Source organism: Herpailurus yagouaroundi, unplaced genomic scaffold (assembly GCF_014898765.1).
Source record: "Herpailurus yagouaroundi ecotype Mexico unplaced genomic scaffold, PumYag 28, whole genome shotgun sequence".
NCBI lineage: Eukaryota > Metazoa > Chordata > Mammalia > Carnivora > Felidae > Herpailurus > Herpailurus yagouaroundi.
Window position 1 is genome coordinate 104,101,581 of NW_024412376.1, and position 23,052 is coordinate 104,124,632.

Here is a 23,052-nt window from a genome sequence, read left to right on the forward strand (position 1 = left end):
GTGAACATTTTATGAAAGTCTGTGTTAGCATACGTTTGCATTGCCCTTTGGGAAATACTGAGGAATTGAACTCTTGGGTGACAGGATGGATGTAGGTCTATCGTCGTAGGAAATTGCCAAATAACTCTCCAAACCGTTGAACCATTTTATAGTCACACCATCAATGTTGCTGTGCATCTCAACGGAAAATTTTTTACAAAGCCAACTATGATGACACCTTAGTAAAGAATATCACAGTGACTAGGGTGGGAAAGATTCTGTGGGAATCATTTGGAGGGAGGACAAAACAGCCAACAGAAGGGAGTGGATTGGCACTCACCAAATAGTATTCATCAGGAAGCCAGCCTGAGGGGACCACGTGGGCAGCAGGCTCCATAGCTACCAGTCAAGGCTGTGTTCTCAGCTGATGACATTCATTCCACACGCCAAGCCCTCTGTCCATGATCCAAGCAATCTGGGCAACTTATTGTTTTTCCTCAAGTTGGGCCTCATTGAAATTCTTTTTGGAGTGTCCCTTTCAGTCACAAGTTCTCTTTCTTGTCTGGAAGCCAAGATCGTGAAGCTTAGTACAGCAGGGCCTTTTGAACTTGCGCTGTGGACCTCACCTCTAGCTATAGTATCAAAGCTGGCTAACCTGCCCCAGGTCCTGATCACTTCTCTCTTTGCTTCCACAAGGTTGAGAGCAGGTTATTGTTTATCTTTTGGCCTCCTCCCCCCGGGTTACTTTTAGCAAGGTTTCAGTTTGTTTTTTATGCTATTATATTCAAGGGAGGGCAAAGCCTTTGGCTCTGTTTTAACATGTTTTCCTTCTAAGACAAAACTTCATTCTCTGTGAGTTTTTCTTTTAGGTTATCATGACACAGGCCAAAACTGGTGTGGAGTAGCCCTCAAAAGAATTAATCTTAACTTTCTTCAGGCATGGCTGATCCTGCCTGTATCTTCCTATTGATTCTATGGTATTAGTAAGAATTCTTGCTAGAGGAGGTGGCCAGTGTTATTCTCTAGCCAAACTCTAGATGACAGGCTGAGGGCTCCAAATTTGGGCACAACTGGGTTTCAACATCTATTACCCTTATTCTGTTCCTCTAATTGGCACACACTGTCAAGTACTTGGTGATAAAAATACAAGCCCCCATTTTCTTCCTCTTCCTTCTCTTACAATGAAGGATTTGTCCCTCCTCCTTTCAAAGGCAAATTCATCCACACGTGTTCTGGTTCCCATTCCATCCTGCCTTCGAAGAGAATGTATTCAATTGGTTATTACCTGCAGCTGAAATGACTATCCTTCGAAATTCAGGAATTTAGTTTCTATTTTCAGTATATAGCTGTTGCTAGAAAGCAAGTTCCCAGTAAAAGACTATGTTCCCCAACCTCCCTGGCCTTTAGGTGAGGTCACATGACTAGTTCCTGTCAATATAATGTGATCAGAAATAATATGGATCGCTTCGTGACCAAGTAGCTTAAAAAGCAGGAGTGCTGTTTCTCCCTTATGCTCACTTGATAAAAGGGGCACAGCAAACATGGAACCATATAGTCCTGATGAGGGGTCCACAAGATGGCTGGAGCCTGAGTCTCTGAATCTTCAGTTGGAGAGTCCCACCTGCCGTTAAGAGCTTCTATCTTAAGAGTTCTACCTTAAGAGTTCTTATCTTGTGTGACTGAGAAATAAATTTCTATTGTGTCTGACCTATTATATATTGCCGGATCCTTTTGTCACAGTGGTTACCATTAATCATGACCCTAACTAGCACTTTATTCTTCTTTCCTCGACATCTTCTACATTTCTCTCTACTGGAATCTATCTGCGTTCAGACATAACCAAGCACCGCCCATCCTAAAACCAAACCCCATGAAAAAACTTCCTTTGACTCCACGTTCCTGCTCAGTTTTCTCTTTACTTCCTTTCACAGACAGACAATCGTATTAGGAAAGTTGTCTATACAAAGTCTTCATTGCTTGCTTCCAATTAACTTTTGACCCCAATGTATAGGGCTTCTTTGCCAGCCTCCATTAAAACTGCTCTTGCTGAAGTCCTTAATAACTGCCATGTTTCTAAATCCAGCAGACACTTTTTGGTTCTTATTGTAATTCTCAGGACTTAACCCAGCTGATCACTCCTGCCTTCGCTACATACTACCTTCTCTTGGTTCCTTGAGACCAATCTCTTACAGGAATGTCTCACAGGCTTTTAAAATTTATCATCTCCAAAACTGATCTCCAACACCTGCCCCTCGTTTTCCATCTCAATAAGTGGCACTTCCATCTACCCAGCGGCTCATGCCAGAAACCTGAGGGTAACTTTTGATCTATCCTTCTTTCTCACCACCCGTAACCAGTCCATCATCGTATCCTGCCAATTTTACCTCCTTATTTTTCTCAAATGTTCACACTCTTCTTCATCTCCCCACATCTTCCCCACATCCCCTTCCATTCTCCATATACATGATTAAAAACATAAATCAGATAATGTCACTTTCCTCTTAAAATTCTTCAGAAAATTCCCACTGCACTTAGGATAAATCCCCTAGTCCTTAATATAGCATACAAATCCTCACATGATCTCACCCCTGAAACGTCTTTAGCCTTATCAAGCACTCACTTCCCTTTGCTCATTGTTTCTCAGCTTTTCTTACAAATCTTTGAAATCAACAAATTCTTTCCTAGCTCAGAACCTCCCTAACTGCAAGAACAAAAATCAACTCAAATTTAAGCAAAAAGGAAATACAGTAGCTCGTATAAGTGAGAAGCTTAATAAGCAGGTGACTTCAGGCATGGCTTATTCCAGGAACTCAAATTATGACCTTAATGCTCTGTTGCTTCATGTTTTAGCTCTGCTTATCTTTGATTTGATTCTTTAACATGGGCTGTCATCATGGAGGCAAGATAACCACTGTCAGAGATTTGTGTAGTAAAAAATTAATCTTACCCAAAGAGAGGTCCAGACTTTTCCCTTGGCTTCTGGGAAGTAATTTCCAGGCCCTTGGAATGTCATGCTTGATAAGACATGTTTGCCTGGGGGCCATAGACCAGCCAGACAATAAAAATATGAGTTAGGATGGGGTATTAGACCAAAATCAGCAATGGGATTTAAGATGGAGACTTTGAGTCAGGTGCCATTAGTTGACCTCTGGAAACTGAGATCAGTCCTAAGTTCAATGAATCATGCTTAGGTGATGAAGCCCTAATAAGAACTCTGGACACTGTGTGTGTATTGTTACACACAGATGCCTAAATCCACAGGGAGAGGACAACTGGAAGCTCCAGCTTTGCTACCCTCCTGGCCAGTGTGCCTATTCCTTTGGCTGATCTTAGTCTGCACCCTTTCCCTGAAATAAACTGTAGTCACGAGTACAGCAGTTTTGAGTGAGTCCTCTGAGTCCTTCTAGTGAATTATCAAAAGTGAGAGTAGTTTTGGGAACTACCAAATTTGTTTTTGGTGTCAGAAGTGAGGGTAGTCTTGTGTGGACTATGTTCCTCTCACTGTACACAGTGGGCTCTCACATTATTACACATTCTTAGCCTAATAACTACAGCTAAATGGTTCTGTGTTTTTGATATTCTGTAAGAAAAGTTCCAGGGAACATCTCAGCTAGCTAGCTTGAAATGAACCAATCACCATTGCCTGGGAAGGAGCGTGCTGTGATCAGTCTCAGTCAGATATCTGTCTTACTACAGGAAATGAGTTCCCTGCAGGAGAGAAGGTTTGGATTACCAAAAGAAGGGGGATAGGGATGCTGGGTGAACAAAAACAACAGACATTCAATAGGGGACTTTAATGTCAGCATCTACCTCTGTAACACTCCTGATTCTTACTCACGCCCCCCACCATCACCACAACTTTCTAATGACTAATCTACTCCTCATTTAGGTTTCAGATTAAAGGTCCCTTCAACAGAGAGGCCTCCTTCCTTCATTTCTTTCTATCAGAAAATGTTTTACAGCCCTTGTCAGTTTGTGATTCTATATTTGTTTGTGTGACTCTTAGTTTAATACTTAAAGTCACCTTAATTCTAAGCTGTATTAAGACCCACATCTATACTGTTCATCACCTAGTCGGTACTTAAAAATATCTGTGGAAGGAATGAATAAAAATGAAAACTAAAATCTGTTAATGGATTGCCTGCATCTCAGATCTTATGCAAACTCTTCAAATGTTCCTTTTTAGTAAGAGGTCAGTAAATAAATGAATATCTGGTTAAACTATGGACTCAGTTGTTGGGACAAATAAAAGAAACTTGCCTCAATTTTGCCATCAGGAATTCAAAGAACTGCATAACCCTTTGAAGTAAAACTCATTGGGTGAATTACCTCATCATCTTTTACTAAAACAAAATATGTAATAATTATATGGAAATATGTCTCTTGATAAACTAATATAACCACGTGCCTCATCCTGCAGAGTGTTTTAATCAGATTTTAGCCACACAATAACCCACTGAAATAAGTAATGCAGGCAGATGTTTCTTTCATCTAACGGATGAGAAAAAAAAAAGAAGTCTGAGAACCAGAAAGGTAAGATGAATTACTCATGATCATGTGGAGAACTTAGTAATCAAAACAAGATTATTACTCAGCAATCCTGAAGCTTAGTTCTATATGCTTGCTACCAACCCAATGTTGCTCATTCTCTCAGTCTTCTGGCAATACACATTGCTGTCCCCTACAGTTGTCACACAGTATTCAATGTAGTAAATTTGAATATGAATAAACTTTAAATCTTCCCTATTTTGTGGGCATTTCTGATTATTTGGGCTTTTACATTCTTTAGAACAGTCCCCAAGTTTTACTTAGGGACTTCATCCCCGTTCTCAGTCCCAGTGGTTCGGTGATTTTCCCATTCCCAACCCAGAGGTACTCTGGCCAATGAGAGCGTAATATTCTCTAGGCTGTAGATTTGGATAAAGGGTTGACACATGCCCATAACAGCTTCTAAAATACAATGAAATCTTTGCTAAAGCTTTGGGATAAGGGCACTCTTTCTCAATGGACTTGAACCCAAGACAATATAAAGCTGGAATTTCTGCCCTCATTTGCTTCCATTTGGAACCTGAGGCTGAAGCTAATCAGTGGAAGGCAGAGCTGAGAGATGAAGAAAAATCATATCCTAGGGGCGCCTGGGTGGCGCAGTCGGTTAAGCGTCCGACTTCAGCCAGGTCACGATCTCGCGGTCCGTGAGTTCGAGCCCCGCGTCGGGCTCTGGGCTGATGGCTCAGAGCCTGGAGCCTGTTTCCGATTCTGTGTCTCCCTCTCTCTCTGCCCCTCCCCTGTTCATGCTCTGTCTCTCTCTGTCCCAAAAATAAATAAACGTTGAAAAAAAAAAAAAAGGAAAAGAAAAATCATATCCTAATGAAACCTTTTGAACCCTGAACCTAACAGTGTCTAAAGCCCACACTATCCCTGGATTTTTAGTTACATAATCCAATAAATTCCTTCTCCTGAGTAAGTCAGTTTGAGTAGGATGTTCTGCCTTTATCATTTAGAAAGATCTTAACTAAAATACCCTTTAATAATGGGGAGACCTGGGTCCTGGCAGCGGGCGGCCCATGAACCCAGGCAGGGATGCATTGCCACAGAGTGGGAGCTGGTCCCATCGCCAAGAAGAAACTTGCAGAGGCCAAATATAAGAAGTGAGGAACTGCCTTGGCTGAGGACCAGCTGGCCCAGATGTCAAAGCAGTTGGACATGTTCAAGACTAACCTGGAGGAATTTGCCAGCAGCACAAGCAGGAAATTCAGAAGAATCCCGAATTCTGGGTGCAGTTCCAGGACACGTGTGCCACCGTTGAGGGTGATCCTCTGCCCTCTGGAAGAGGATTTTGGCCCAAGATGGTAGGTGTGGGAGATTTCTATTATGAGCTGGGAGTCCAGATTATTGAAGTGTGCCTGACCCGGAAGCACAGGGATGGAGGTGTGATAACTCTGGAGAAACTACAACAACAGGTGTTCAAAAGGAAGGGGCAGATTCACACAGGATATCATCCAAGACAACCTGATCAGGGCCATCAAGAAACTAAAGGCACCTGCCCTGGCTTCCGGCATCATCTCTGCGGGTGGCACCTACCTCATTCAGTCTGTTCCAGCTGAGCTCAATATGGATCACACTGTGGTGCTGCAGCTGGCAGAGAAAAATGGCTACGTGACTGTCAGTGATATCAAAGCCAGTCTTAAGTGGGAGGCCAAGTGAGCCCGGCAAGTGCTAGAACACCTGCTGAAGGAACAGCGGGCCTGGCTGGGACCTGCAGGCCCCTGAGGAGACTCACCACTGGCTGCCAGCTCTCTTCACTGACCTCTGCTCCTAGGAGAGGCCCTCCCCCGATTCTGGGAGTGCAGAAGGGGGCACAGCAGCAGGTAGGGAGGAGCTGTTGGTGAATAAAACCTGAGCAATTTTTTTTAAGGAAATAAATAAATAAATAAAATATCCTACGATAATAAATTTTTATTCAGTTGTATTTCCATACTCTTTCTTGATAGGAAGAGAAAAAAAGTGGAGTTCCAGCTAGTCCCTACAGAATTGCATTGCATGTAACAATAGATCTGGCTACAACCCCCACCCCCCAACAACAAAACCCACACAAACCAACCAACCAACCAGGAGGTCACTTTACTAAGATTTAGTTGCATGTCCCTTGTCTGAAGAGCTTTATCTGGTGCCATTCTTCTTCAGGTTAATGATGAAAGGGTGCCTTCTCTCACCCCTTGGACAGACTCAACCCCTATTCCTGGTCTCTTATACTGCCAGCTGGTAAGCCTTCCAGAATTTCTCCCAATGAAATTTGATGCTCCAGATGGCCTTAGCACAGCTGATGGTCCCTCTAGCTATCTAGGTCTACACCTTCCTCCTTTCTGTCAAATGTCATTGCAAGTATGTTCCAGGAAAAACTTGCTACAAGTCTTTCCAATCTTAGAATAGAATCTCCAGGTACCATCTATTTGCAAATAATATACCTGTCCAAAGTGAAGCCTAACTAATGACTCATTTTTCTGATTGCCAGCCTCACACAAATAAGAATAAGGAGAAATACTATAGGAATTCTTTTAAGGTCAGAAGAATCTAGAATACAGAACCATTTAGTTGGCAATAATGGTTTCAGCACAAGATGTTTTTAGATTTTCTTTTAAAAATTAAAAGTCTTTGGTATCCCCAGAATAAGATGAATTTAGCCTGCCTTGCTTAGTGACTCTAGAAACTACTTGTATTTTTCAACGTTTATTTATTTTTGGGACAGAGAGAGACAGAGCATGAACGGGGGAGGGGCAGAGAGAGAGGGAGACACAGAATCGGAAACAGGCTCCAGGCTCTGAGCCATCAGCCCAGAGCCTGACGCGGGGCTCGAACTCACGGACCGCGAGATCGTGACCTGGCTGAAGTCGGACGCTCAACCGACTGCACCACCCAGGCGCCCCGAAACTACTTGTATTTTTAATATTTATTTTTGAGAGGGAGGGAGAGAGAGAGAGAGAGAGAAAAGAGAGAGAGAGCGAGATGATGATGAGTCGGGGGAAGGGCAGAGAGACAGAGACAGAGAATCCCATGTAGGCTCTGCACTGACAGTGTAAGCCCAATGTCAGTCTCGATCTCATGAACTGTGAGATCATGACCTGAGCTGACATCAAGAATCAGACGCTTAACCCATCGAGCCACCCAGGTATCCCTAGAAACTACTTTTTATTTGCCAAGATGGTGAATGTTTCAACCTTCAAGGAAGCTAACATTGCCTAATTGGATGTCATACCGCCAATAGATGATAGGAACACAATGAATGGTAATGATTTGGTAAAACTTTTTTTTTAATCCAGTATTTATAGGACTTCAAATAACAAATTGTGAGATTGGGCTGGTTCTTCTCGAGAGAAGAACCATATGTCTTAGGGAATTAGGGACTAATGAACAGTTATAAGCCAATCCCTTTCATATGTGCACAATTCATGAGACTAATACTTAAACCATATATGACCAAAGATGTGGAGCCACGTCATTTTCTAAGCTCAACAAAAGTAAAAAGGAGGATTGCCCATGTTATTTATTTTTTTCCACAATGATTCCTAGAATATACATGAAAATGGGAATACTAAAGGATAGAAGTCACTATGGTATATAGCAGAAAAGACTCCGGGCTGCAAAGCGGGGAGCTAAACTTTGGCCCTGTGCAGCCCTCAGCAAGCCGGTTGTCTTTGAGTCTCTCCTCATTTGTAAAATGAAGTTTGCATAACTGCCAAGAAAGCATCTAGCTATAAATTTGGATTACTAAAACAGAGCACTTGTTGATTATAATTCTCTTCAGTTTCAGTTCTGATCTAAATACACAATGTGTATCTCAAAGAATTTTGAAGTTGATCAGGTAGCTAAAATGAGTTGAGCTGGAAGAAGAGGAGGGCCTTAATAGTGTGTACTCACTCACTCACAAATACTTTTGAGCACTTAATAAGCGTTGGGCCCTATAAGAGGTGCTAAAGGAACAGCAATGAAGAAATCATAGTCCCAGTCATCATAGAGCTTATTTTCTGGAGCTGAAGATGCATCACAATCAAATGAATATGTAAAATGGAGTGTGCCAGAAGGTGATAGGTGCTATGTTGGAAGGTAGAGCAGAGAGGGAGTGCTTGAGATTGCCTTTTTTATATAATGTAGCCATCTGAAGACAGACCTAAAGGAGGTGAGAAAGTCAGGCTATTTCCTACCTAGGAATAGCAAGTGCAAAGGCCCTGAGGTAGGAGGTTTGACATGTTTTAGGAGCAGCAAGGAATCCTGTGTTGCTGGGGCACAATGAGCAAAGTGAAGAGTGGTAGAAAATGAGATCCAAGAGAAGGAAAAGTACCAAAAGAAGCTGGAATGTTGTGTTTACTTGAATATGAATTGCTCCCATCCCCATATTTGTGGCTCCTTTGCTACTAAAACTGGGTAGGGGGAAATGTACTGGTTCAGTCTAATTGTATCATCTACTCGGATTTGGGTGTGATCAGAACCTGAGATTCGTCATCACTACTGGCCAGAAACAGAAGTGGTTTCTTGCAGAGGAAAGCAAAATTTCCTTTGTTTTCAGCAAAGTTTGACTTACTTTATTTCAGGGACACCTGTCCTTCCTTTCTTTTAGTGGGAAGCCCTGTTGTGCTCCTGCTAACACGTGTGGTGGTGTGGTGGGACAGGCACTCAGCGTCCATTCCAACCTCCTTCACGTGTGTCTTTTGGACCACAGAGACTGGAAATCTAAAAACTACCTGTCCCAGACTCCTATGGATCTAGAATTTGGGATATGAAATCATTTCCACTGATTAGATGCACTCACACCTGTTGGGGAAGGTCAAAGTGAGGCTTTCTGCTTCTTTCCCCGTCTCTACAGTCCAATGTGGTTTCTCTGCAGCACATTCCAGTGCCTGGTCACCAGTCTGGGTGACTGTCCGAAGACAGTCACAAAGGTGGCCGCAGCAATGACTTTCAGGGCTACATTAGGACTTTCATTGGCCCTAGGTGCTCTTGCCTCAATGCGATCCTTCCTCCATTAAGAAAATAACAAAAATTGTATTCCAGGACTGTATTGGGATAAATGTGAATAATTATTATTATATATTACAACTTTTAAATCAGCCTTAAAGATTTTTTCTGATTTTAAAAGAAATTTAAATATTTTTATGGGCTCTTAGAAGCCTTGCAGGCCCTAGACACTGCTTACTGGACCTAATAGATAAATCTGCCCTGATGGCGTTCAGCTCCCTGAAGCAGTGTGCTCTCAAAGCCACCATTTTCCAGAGGCAGCCGCCGAGTGCCCATCTCCCCGACCGTAGCAAGAGGGCAGCTCCCTAAAAGGCCTGATTGCTGTGTTGTTCCAGGCACCGCTTTTAGGAAACCCAGCTATTTCTAAGGTTTTGTAAGCACCTGATTCCCTCTGTTGTTTCCAAACCTCATTAAAATAACCAGGATCATTTTTGCTTTCTGTAATTAAACTTAATTGATAGAACCTGGGTTTATGCCATCATTCTCACGAATCCTTCAGGTCTGTTCCTTGTCCTCACATTCCCAGTTCAGTCAGTCTTGTCCTTCTCACCCCTGTGTTCTCCCTGACTCTTTAACTATTTTGCCTTTCGCTGTAACCTTTGGGATCTGCATGCCGTTGTGGGGAAAGTCTCCAAGTCCCTGTATGAGTCAGCATTCTCCAGAAAAACAGAACCAATAGGATGTGTGTGTGTGTAGATTTAGAACCAGATTTATATATAGTGTATATATATAGTCTATCTATCGACCTATCTATCGAGATAATTGATTGACTGATTGAAGGAATTGGCTCACATCGTTGTGGAAGCAGCAAGTCCAAACCCTGTGGGATGGCCTGGCAGGCTGGAGACCCAGGGGAGAGCTCATGTTGTGGTTCTAGTCTGCTGCTAGAATTCTCCCTTCTTCAGGGGAGGGTAGTCTTCTTCTGTTAAGGCCTTCAGCTGATGGGATAGGGGTCACCCACATTCTGGAGGGTGATCTGCTTTACTGAAAGTTTGCCAATTTCAATGTTAAACTCATCTAAGACATGCTTTCACAGAAACACGGAGAATAATGTTTGACCAAATACCCGAGTATTGTGACCTAGCCAAAGTGACACATATAATGAACTATTATTTTATTTTTTACATTTATTTTTTTTTTTTGAAAGAGAGAGACAGAGTACAAGTGGGGGAGGGGCAGAGAGAGAAGGAGACACAGAATCTGAAGCAGGCTCCAGCCTCCGAGCTGTCAGCACAGAGCCTGCTGCGGGGCTCGAACTCACAAACTGTGAGATCATGACCTGAGCCAAAGTCAGACGCTTAACCGACAGAGTCACCCAAGAGCCCCTATAATGAACTATTACAATCCCCATTGACATAAATCCAAGTTTCATCTGTTTCCTCCTTCTCCTTGCCTCAAACATGCTCTCCTGTGACATCACTGTTCTCCCAAATGTTCCTAGCAGGAAGGTTTTACCTTCTCCTACTCCCTTAAATCAGAGGGTGAGGTGGGGCACCGGCTTTATTCCCTCTCTCCAGTGTGATTTCTCACCCTCCCACTGTCCTCCCCCGCTCTCATCTGCTGTTCACATGAAGCCCGTACCATTCTCAGCACTGTAACTCGCAGATCTGTTCTCACTTCCTCAGACTTGGCTGACTCGTGTCCCTTCACCTCTGTCCTCTTCCTGGCCATCACCTGCAGTGACTTCAAAATCCGTGTTGACCTTTCAGATTCCTTGAATCCACACACGCTTCCCAGATTAAAATCCTCCATCATAGCCCCCTCTCCCCCGCCACCATTGGCCAGAAGAACTACACGCAGAGCTTGCACAGGTGTGTGTCTGAGATTATTATCCCATTTGCAGGCATGGCCTGTCACCTCCCCCCGTCGGTCTATCTCCAGCTTCCCTGGCATCTATCTTGCTTCATCCACTGACTGTTTGCCTTCACTGCTTCCCGTCTTGCCTGCTAGAACAGCTGACCCCTCGTGCGCCCCCATAGCCTAGACTTGACTTTCAAAGACCCCAGGGAAATAGACGTAAAGTAGCGGTAACTTGGTAGATGATAATTCCCTGGGCTTCTCTTTCTCTTCTTATTGCTTCTGTTCCTAGTCCTCCCTCTCTTTCATTTTCTTCGCTTGTGTTTCCAAGTTACACTGTGTTTCTGGAGGAAAATAATTCTGAAGAAATGGCTCATGTCCCACCCAGTACTATCTAACACTAGTGGCACCATGGCTCATGCCTCCCCTTTAACTCTCTTGCTAACTTCCTAGCACACCAGCACATAGAACGTACCGTTCTAGATGATTTCTACCTGCTTCAGCCTCCACTTTATTCCCTCACCTTCTCTGCACAGTAACCTCACAAAGTTACATGCACAGCTCTACCTCCAACTTAAAATGATTCGATTATTTTAGGCGGGGTTCCCCAGAAACAGACCCTGAGACGAGGATCCATGGGCCCCAGGAGGCACTGGAAGACGAATGTAGATGCAAAACAGAAGAGGGAAGGCAGTCAATAGAGAGCATGGTATGAACCGGTTATTACTGCGGGCGATGGGGACTCAGCCTCCCCGGAGGTCTCTGAGAGGCAATATAAATCATACCCGAGAGCTGGCCCATCTGAGAGGAGAGAGCACTCAGGTATTTATACACTACCTCCCATCTCTCATTAGTTGAGGGCTTTCCCAGGAGTATTAAACCACAGGTGCTTCTGTTGATTCCGTCTTAGACGTGGCCCAAGGCAAAGTCCTGTAGCTGGATAAAGGCCGAATGCAGACTACCACAGGCACTTACAGTAGGCAACAGCATGTATGGAACGCTGAGTGTCAAGGAAATATAGGTGAGGCACCAAAAACATTCTGTGCTTCCTATCCACCTAGCTTTACTGCAGCATTATGACTCCCATTTTACAGATAAAAGAAACACTTGGAGAAGTTGCATGATTTTCTCAATTTCTCAAAGCTAGTTGGGAGAAGAGTTAGGATAAATGAGGTCTTTCCAACTCTGCTGTACCCAAGGGCCCGTATAAAGCTTGGAGCACAGTGCTGAGGACACCACAGGCCATCAATACGTGTTATTTGTTCACCACTGCCTTATTAAAGACGTCCTGGCCACTTAAAGTACAAAGAGTGACAGCTGCTTCTCCTCCATGATCTTGTTCTTCATTTGGTTTCCTCTCTTTTTTCTTTTTAATTTTTTTTAACGTTTATTCAATTTTGAGAGACAGAGCGTGAGCAGGGAAGGGGCAGAGAGAGAGGGAGACACAGAATCCGAAGCAGGCTCCAGGCTCCGAGCTGTCAGCACAGAGCCCGACACGGGGATCGAACCCACGAACTGCGAAATCATGACATCAGCCGAAGTCGGATGCTTAACCAAATGAGCCACCCAGGTGCCCCCAGTTTCCTCTCTTGATGCCTACTCTCCTCCCAGTCCAGAAACTGTGGATTCCCCCACCACTCAGGCTGGCACCTGCTGACCCCCTGTATGTCTGCAATCACTTCAACTCAGACTGTACTGGCCAGTGACATGACCTTTAGAAGCTGCCAAGTCCTCCTGGCTGAGTGGTTTCAGGACTGCTGCGCTGTGCTCCGTGGGGAAATGAAGAGCAAACAGTCGTGTACCTCCCTCTCGGAAAGTATAGGAAACACAAAAACAGGGAGACTGTGTATCGGTGAAAAGTTTTTTCAGTGTTCCAACTCTGCCCCTTCACCCGTGAAAGCACATTGTAGAGCCCTTATGCTAACCTATGCTAGATGATTTTCTATTACTGACTTGTAAACTTCCGAGGGACTTATTTGACTTCGGTATCCATGACTGTTAGATACCAGTGATGTATCATGAAGTTGCTTGGGACATGAAGCCAGAGGGTTCATGAGACAAAGCAAGTTTCTGGATCCATCCCCCCCTTGGAAAACAGGGCTCAACAGTAAAGAGCTTTGCAGCTCTTGGTGCTATTGCATCAAGGCACCACGGTGAGAGAGTCAAGCACACAAATTTGGGAGCCATGGAGACCTCAGGTGTATTGTGGCTCCAGAACAATCTAGTTGTGACACCTAACCTTTCTGAGCCTCAGTTTCCTAACTAGTAAATGGAGGTAACATTATCTGCCTCATGGAGTTGTAAGGATAAAATGAAATACTATATACACATGGCTCATGGTGAGTGTTAAGGAAACGGGGTCTATTATTACTGAGACAGGGGACACCTGAAAGGATGGTGCAATCAACACCCACTGGATCTTCAGGCTTGTTTGTGAGAAGAGAATGTGAGGGCTTAAAGCCAAAGTCCAAGGGAAGCGGAATTCTCCCTCTCCGTCACAGAATCAAGAACGTGGTGTCCTTTGCTAAGCTGTGAAATTTCTCCATCGTTATTGTACACAATATGCAGTCCTTTGTCTATTTCCCTACAGTAATAAAGACTTTGCAGGTACTTGTTACAGGAAAGGAGAATGGGAAATTGGGAGAAAGTATAAATAGTATCCACTCATTAGTGTATTTCAAATGCTGCATTAGGTGCTTCTTGTTAGGTAACTTTTGTTGGTGCATTTTATCCTCTATATCTTTCAAAAACAGATCTAATCACCTTGGGCCTTTTTGACAATATCAGATAAATTATTACTCCCATATTTTTAAAAATTAAGATCTAACAGGACACATACCATTATATTAGTTTCAGGTGTACAACATAATGATTGATATATGTATATGTTGCAAAATGATCACCACAATATGCCTAGTTAACATCCGTTACCACACATAATTACATTTTTTTCTTGTGATGAGAACTTTTAATATCTACCCTGTCAGCAACTTTCAGATATACAATACAGTGTTATTCACTATAGTCACTATATTGTACATTAGATCCCCAGGACATATTTATCTTATAACTAGAAGTTTGTACCTTTGACCACCTCCCCTTTCACCCACCCCCTAACACCCACCTCTGACAAATATTAATTCATTCTCTGTATCTGTGAGTTTGGGGTTTTTTGTTTCTTTTTTAAGTTTATTTATTTTGAGAGAGAGAGAGCACAAGCAGGTGAGGGGAAGAGAGAAGGAGAGACAGAATACCAGTCAGGCTCCTCGCCATCAGGGCAGAGCCCAGTGCAGGGTTTGAACTCATGAACCATGATATAATGACCTGAGCCAAGATCAAGAATGGAATGCTTAGCCGACTGAGCCATGCAGGTGCCCCAAGTTTGGGTTTTTTAAGATTCCACATATAAGTAAGATCATACAGTATTTGTCTTTCTCTCTCTGATTTATTTCACTAATCCCATCTCATAAATAGAAGGAAATGGTGGATCAGCATAGCTAAGTAATTTGCTCAAAGTTACACATCAAGTAGATGATACTTGAACCCAGAGTATGGCTTCAGAGTCTAGTCTTTCCTTTATACCTAGGAAGGGAAAGGTCAGGGAGACTGCCTGTCCTAAAGAAAGAAGACATGATCATCACACTGAGGAGGCCAAGGAGAAGCAGGACAACTGTGGTGTTCTCAGAGATGGAACTACAGAAAGATCTGTGAAGTTTCCCTACAGGGGCTTTCTCTGGGTAGATTATAAATTCTGAGAAACCTTGGACCTCCCAAGAAGTTTCTGGCTGCACGTGGTCCAGCCAAACCACATATCCAAAACCCAGAAGAAAGAGTAAGGAGAAAATCAAGAACGGACAGTTTGTTGCCTGGTGGCCAGGGATGGTCTCCACATTGAAATAATTAAAAGTAGACTAAACAATGCAAATACTTCTCTCTGTCGTGTCAACATGGCTGTGAAGTTAGCCAGAAATTAAAGTGGAGGGCTTAGGGAGAGACATGAGGTAAAGAGAGGAATGAAGCTGCTTTTCTCCCTGTCACCGTGTCTTCCCTTCAGAAACATGTCTGGATAAATTGGAGACATTGCCCAGTCATTGCTATTGAATTTAGACTTCCACGATGGAGGGCTAAGTTGTGGCTGATACACAAGAAGATTGAAATAGTTTTTAGGGGCCCTGGGCTGGTTGGCCCTGAAGCACATTCTAGCACGTCATTAGAGTACTGAGGTCTGAGGGGAGGCACAGAAAGAGCCAGAAAGATAGGACTTCCCTGCTGTTCTGTACCACCCACTTCCTAGGAAAGACTCAGCTCTTAGTACACATAAGATTGGATCTTGCCCTGGCTCTAATCCATAATAGGGAGGTCTACACAGTTCTCACATTACCTGTCTGTGTCTGGAAAGTATGCAATATAGTTAGCATCTATTCTGTGGGGTATGTCACAAAGAAGACTTAACTGTCTGTAGATATCTTCAAAATACAGGATCCCATGATAATATTTCTGAAGCGGAGAAAAGAGGGAGAGAGAGAGAGAGAGAGAGAGAGAGAGAGAAGAGAAAGACAGAGACAGATCAACGTCTCCACCAGATACCTCAGATACAGGAAAAGAAATGAGAATTAAGGGTGGACTCTGATATTCAGTGTCCAGAGACGACCACTTCACTGAGGATTAATGGCCGACTTACCTCATGTATGATTTCTGTGTGATTTTTTTTCCCAATATAATCAAATAATACACAATCACGGCAGTTCTTGGGAGCTTGTTCTGATATCTGTACTGATACTCATGTCTTCAAAGTCCTTATGGATTACTTCCTTTAATGCCTAGCTGCAAGTGTCTGTCCCCAGGGAATCTTTCCTGATAGAACTTATTCCTTCATTTCAGCTCAAGGAAATTTTTTTTTTTCAACGTTTATTTATTTTTGGGACAGAGAGAGACAGAGCATGAACGGGCGAGGGGCAGAGAGAGAGGGAGACACAGAATCGGAAACAGGCTCCAGGCTCTGAGCCATCAGCCCAGAGCCCGACGCGGGGCTCGAACTCACGGACCGCGCGAGATCGTGACCTGGCTGAAGCCGGACGCCTAACCGACTGCGCCACCCAGGCGCCCCTCAAGGAAATTTTTAATAATCTTTCTTTTTTTTTTTAAGTTTGTTTGTTTGTTTGTTTATTTATTTATTTAGAGAGTATATGAGCAGGGGAAACGCAGAGAGAGGGAGAGAGAGAGAATCCCAAGCAGGCTCCACACTGCCAATGTGGGGTCTGACATGGGGCTCCAACCCATGAACCATGAGACCATGACCTGGGCCAAAATCAAGAGTCAGAGGCTCAACCGACTAAGCCACCCAGGTGCCTCAATAGCCTAACTTTCTTGTGCCTCATATACACATATTTTAAAATTATTAAACCAATAAACTTTAGAACTTACAAAATACAACTTAAAGAAGAAAGAAAATGAGTTCCCTGTCATCTTACCACTCAAAGATAAATAGTTCATGTTCTCATGTACGTTGGCTTCCAGTCTGTTTTCTTTTTTTTTTTTTAATATGAAATTTATTGTCAAATTGGCTTCCATACAACACTCAGTGCTCATCCCAACAGGTGCCCTCCTCAATGCCCATCACCCACCCATCCCTCCTTCCCCCAGTCTTTCTGTTTTCTTTCTCGCTGTTTTATCAGCATGCTTTTTTTTTCCCATTTAGCAAAATTTTATGAGTATCTCTTTTATATGTCTGTCTCTATATCTCTGTTTCTGTTTATACATTTTAAGGGTGAGTAGCAGTCCTTAGCATTTTTAATAGCATTGCTATAAAGCATATCATAGTTTACTGCAGTTAATAATAAATAGCTTAGCACATACATAGTGCTTGTTATACGCTGAACCAGGCTACATATATCGATCCATTTAATCATTGTAATCCTAGGTGGTAAGTTTATTTATTGCTATTACTCAAATTTCACAGATAAGGAAACTGAGGCATAAAGGCTTTAAATAATTTGTCCATGATCACACAGCTAGTAAGTTTAATTTTTTTTAAGTGTTTATTTATTTTTGAGAGAGAGAGAGAGAGTGTGTGTGTGAGTGGGGGAGGGTCAGAGAGAGAGAAGGAGACACAATATCCGAAGCACGCTCCAGGCTCTGGGCTGTCAGCACAGAGCACGAGGCGGGGCTTGAACTCATGAACCATGAGATCATGACCTGAACCGAAGTCAAACGCTTACCCAACTGAGCCACCCAGGTACCCCACACAGCTAGTAAGTTTAGAGTTGGATTTTGAACCTGATCGAGATGGGCTTCAGACTCCAAACCACCATCCTGTATGACATTGGTATTCATTGAGCACCTAAAAATCAGCATTTCCTTCGAATATCTTTTTCTTCAACTCTGAAAGTCAGGAACAACAGTGTGTGCATCCTCTTTGAGGTTAAAGAGCTGTGAAGGGAGGCAGCCAAGTCTGCCTGATCCTCAAACCCATCTACTGTCGCCATTGCCAACATCAGCATCACCACCACCACCACCATCACGAGGCTGCCTTTGCTAATTAGCCAGGTATGTCTTTATTCTCCCTTCCTCATTCCTCAGATTATCAACTCCTCGAAGTCAGGAAATAGGTAGCTTTACTCATCTTTATAACCTCATCACCTAGCACAGTTTCTGGACCATGGTTACCATGTAGTAAATACTTGAAGGAATAAAGAACCTAAGAGTTGGTTTGACAGCTAGCAACCAAAGAAGGTATTTTATGTGATGATACCATTTAATACCTGTTTAAATAGAATTCGCAGTGCATGGTCTAGGTTTTCTTTGGAGACTTAGGTCTCCAACACGAAAGAAAACAAAATGTCTAAATCTTCCCCATTGGCAATCTCCAAACCTCTTGTGAGGAATGTGGCCAGGAGCCAGTATAGGCCAGTTCTGCTCTGGCTTGCTGTAGTTCTCTGAAGGGAGGTGTGAATTTGGCTCTTTCTCACTCCCCACCCAGGACCTTTGTTGTCCGCCACCTCCCTACCCTGGCAGCATGTTTGCTTCTGTAGGAGCTGATTTGATCTCAATGTCCTTTTTCAAAGTTCTCTTTCGCCTGTGGTCCGTAGCCTATCAGTTGTTCCTTCAGGGGGAGCTCAGAGCTCTGCAAATCACTCCAGGCCATCCTTTATTGCCACATCCGGTCCCACAAAGCTCGTGCGTGCCGAAAGACGACTCTCGTAGGTTTTGAAGGCCGGGTTTCTCTAACGCATGGTTGTGTTTTAAAACGCATACAGCTGAATGTGCTGTTTCAGTGTCTTGGGTCTGGGGGTCTGGGGGTTTGGGATTTCTTTTTACAGTTTACGGAGAGAGCCATTCAGTGCTACTCCTCGCTTGTAACCCTCCTCCTCACTTGAAATTCTCCTCTCTACCACTTTTTGACTTTATAAAATCCACGGCAACAGTCAAACTTTGGTCTCAGAACAGGGCTGGTCTTCTGGCAGGCATAAAACTGAGTTTGTTGAAACCAGAAGAAAATCTAGTACGAGTAAAAGAGCTTATACAGGGGCGCCTGGGTGGCTCAGTCGGTTGAGCGTCCAACTTCAGCTCAGGTCATGATCTCACGGTGTATGCGTTCGAGCCCCGCGTCGGGCTCTGTGCTGACAGCTCAGAGCCTGGAGCCTGCTTCAGATTCTGTGTCTCCCTCTCTCTCTGTCCCTCCCTTGCTCATGCTCTATCTCCGTGTCAGAAAAAAAAAAAAAAAAAAGAGCTTATACACCAAGCAACTAATACTTGCGTCACTTTCATAGTCCTGCAGGAGACGTACGGAGAGTGGGTGGGAAAGATTTAAGTTTGTCAGTTTGCCAGGGTGGAGTTGAAAAGAAATCTGGGGTACTTTCCGTGGTTCATAAAACACAAGGTTTCAGAGGCAGGAAATTGCCAAGACTCCACTTGATCTTCTTTCCTAATTACAAACTAGAAGAGTTAGCTTTACAACATCCCCAAATCCCCCAAGTGAATCAACTATAAGCAATTGTAGCTTTTCCAAACTGAGCCAGAGAATAACAGCTAACATTTATTGAGCACGTAAGACAGCAGGCCCTGTGCTAAGTGCTTTACCTAAACAGACTTATTGAAACCTCACACCTATTTGAATCTGTAAGATGTTACTGCCATCCCGGCCCTGCAGCTAAGGAAACTAAGGCATAGAAATGTTAAAAAAAAAAAAAAAAAAAGCTACTCACTCACATGGCACACAATCATCAACTGGTGGGCAGAAAATAAGCCTGGGGAACTTGTCTTCAGATCCTGCACACCTAACCACTGACGTGCACGTATTTGACAAGATGATGTTGATTTCATCGAGCGTTTTCCTTGAAAAGGCCCAAGGCCAGTCTTAGAGTTATTATCACTGTGCATATCATTTCTTTATTTTCTCAAATGCTTATTTTTTGAGAGAGAGAGAGCGAGAGAGCAGGGGAAGGGGAGAGAGAGAGGGACAGAGGATCTGAAGTAGGCTCTGCACTGACAGCAGAGAGCTCCATGTGGGGCTCGAACTCACAAACTGTGAGGTGAGCCAAGTCGGACTTGAGCCAAAGTCAGCCTCTCAACCGACTGAGCCACCCATTTCTTTATTCTGCAAGTGCATTTTGAACACCTACTATCTGCTGTTTGCTGGGCAAACCTATACTTACGGATTAACTACTTTTGACTGAGTTCAATTCTTCACATGCTTCATTCATTTGGCCCTCACAACAACTCTTTACCGTAGATGCTTTTATTACAGCCAAGAACTGAACTGTAAAGAAGTATTCGTCAAATACTTACTGGTATAAATACTGCTTTAACAGATAGTGGAGTAATGAAGGCACCATTTCAATCTCACTGGATCTGATGCTAAAAGCAATGCTTTAAAGACAGATTATCAGGGGGGGCCTGTCAGTGACTATCAGTGGTTCAGTCAGTTAAGCAGCCGACCTTGGCCCCAGTCATGATCCTCTCAGTTTGTGGGTTTGAGCCCTGCATTGGGCTCCGTGCTCACAGCTCAGAGCCTCCTTCGGATTCCATGTCTCCCTCTCTCTTTGCCACGCCCCTGCTCACACTCTCTCTCGAAAATAAATAAACATTAAAAAAATTTTAAAGACAAATTGTTAAAATTAGAAGTTATCAATTAGAATTAGAAAAATGGAAAAATGGAGAAGATACACAAAAGTCTGAATTATGCTATCTTGAAATTTCCTTCAATACACTCTCAGAAACAGGCTCATGAATCCCCTATTCAACTTCTTCATTTGTCATTTTGTAGCTCCTAATGAGCTACATTATCCCTCTAGAACGAGGCATGCCAACCTCCTGCCTTCTGCAGCTCACCAGTCACGGAGTCCAGGACTCCCTCCAGCTTGCTAATTCTCTCTTCTTCACGGTCCTCGGGGCCTCAACTTGGAGTGTGCTGAGATGACCTGAATGTACTAACTTGGGCAGGTGATCCATGGAAGAGTTAATGCAGATGGTCTTGGGAGTCATGAGAAACAAGAGGATTAAGTTAAATGATCCATATATTCCATTAAGAATTTTACAGCAACAGTAAGATGCCCAGACCGTAACAAATATTCTATAGACAATATAATGAAGATGTTTCCAACAGTTCAGATTTGGCCCAGTTATTCTGAAGCAATGAAAGCAGATTTCGCCTTTGGGACACGGAGCCGTGGGGTCCACTTTGAACTCGACCTGCCACCTTGTGGAAATTGAAGGCAATAAAAACATGGCCTTTGAATAGTACACTGTGATAATAATATGATCTAGGCCAACATTCATTGAGGGCTTAGCATATGCTATGTACTATGCTCAATGCTTTTTAAATGCTTTCTCATCTACTTATCAAAATAGCTTTACAAGGCAGGAACTATTATTGTCCCCAATTTAAAGATGATGAATATGTAACTTAGCAAGGTAAAATAACTTGCCTAAGGTCACAGATCTGGGCAGCATGACCCCAGGGCCCATGCACTTAACCATGGCACTGCCCGTGCCCTCTACTGCCCCTCTCATTTTTGAATTGTATTTAAATATTTAAATAAGCATTGTAGTTCTTTGGAAGGATCACTAACAACAACCCTCCATCTTGAGAGGGCCATGTTCCATCAGAATCATCAGAATTGTGCATTGAGCAGCTACCAGCTGGTCCAATGCATGCGAGGCAAGAAGGATGGGAGTAGAGGGTTGGAGGAGGAGAGCTTTCCTGGGAGTCTCTCATTATTTCAGTGTTCTTTCTCTTCGCAGCTTTCTATTAAGGGGTCATCACTTCCTTCAGGTTCTCACGTTCCTCCTACTCACTCACACACAGACACCAATAGGCCCAGATCCTAAACCTTGGCCTCCCTGCTGTGTAACCTTGGGCTAGTAACCTAACCTATCTGGGCCTCATTTTCCTCATCCGTAAAATGGGGATAACACTGATATGTATAACCATGCTTAGTTCCATAAAGTACTTAAGATAGATAGATAACATTACAACTCTGAGAATAAATGAGATCTAAAATATCTAGCATAGTACTGGCACATAGTAAGTTCTTGACTCATATACACAACAAAAATTGATTATGCTACTATAAACTCTACAATTCTTTGTTACATTTGAGTAACATTCAATACTTTAGAAGGTAGCTGTAATCAGTTTTTCCTGCGCTCCTTACAACAATTTGATACAACTGGCAGAAAAGGTCTATTACCCCACTTTACAAATCCTTGTCATTAAAATTTATTATGTACCAACTATGAATAGGGAACTGGGCTAGGGATTTAGAGATATAGAACACACACTGGCATTTACAATGGGTTCGTGGTTGTCCTTTGTCGTAACAGAGTATGCAGTCAATCCCTGGGAAAGGAAGAGTATGAGATAATAGAAAAAATATATATTGGTCTTTATCTCTGGCTCCTGGCACAGAGCTCTTAAAACCCTTGTAATTTCCTAAGTGATAAGAGTACTTTTACTCTTATTGACTTTTATTTACTCTTATCACTTATTGACTTATCAATAAGTGATAAGGCTTTTACTTTAATATTTGGTCTTTGCTAATGAGGAGGAGACTCTGGAAGGGTTCCAGATGGTTCCTGGATGAGGGCTGGTCACCAGAAAGACCAAACTGTGATTAGAAGCTGAAAATGTTCACCCCTGCCTCCCACTCTCTTGAGAAGGGAGAAAGGCTGAAAACGGAATTAATGATTCATCATGCCTGTGTGATGAAGTCTCCATAAATATCCCAACTGTATGGAGCTCAGAGAGCTTCCAGGTTGGTGAACACGTGATGGTGCTGGGAGACAGGTGCCCCAGGAGGGGGCAGGGAAGCTCCTCGCCCCTTCCCACACACCTTGCCCTATGCATCTCTTCCATTTAGAGTTCATCTGCATCCTTTATTATATGCCTTTGTAATAAGCTGGTAAGTGTAAACAAATATTTCCCTGAGTTCGGGGAGCCTGTCTAGCAAATTAATCACACCCAAGGAACCTCCAATCCATATAGGCAGTGGGGTCAGAAGCACAGATGACAACTTGGACTTGTGATTGGCATCTGAAGTTGGCAGGGGGCAGTCTTGTGGGACTGAGCCCTTAACCTATGAGACCTAATGCTAAATCCAGGTAGATGCTGATAGAACTGAGTTGAATTGTATGACATCCAGCTGGTGGTGGAGCATTGCTTGTTGGAACCCCCGCCCAACGTTGGAAATTGGTGATCGGCACCCATTAAAGAGAAGAATCCAGGTTGTTCCTAGTTTCATGACTGGAGATGAAAGCTACCTCTGT

At 43.3% G+C, this 23,052-nt stretch overlaps 1 pseudogene; it reads left to right on the forward strand.

Moving 5' to 3' along the window:
- The first annotated feature begins 5,559 nt into the window (after nt 1-5,559).
- LOC121030646 (vacuolar-sorting protein SNF8-like) lies at nt 5,560-6,372 on the forward strand (annotated as a pseudogene).
- The last annotated feature ends 16,680 nt before the right edge of the window (nt 6,373-23,052 follow it).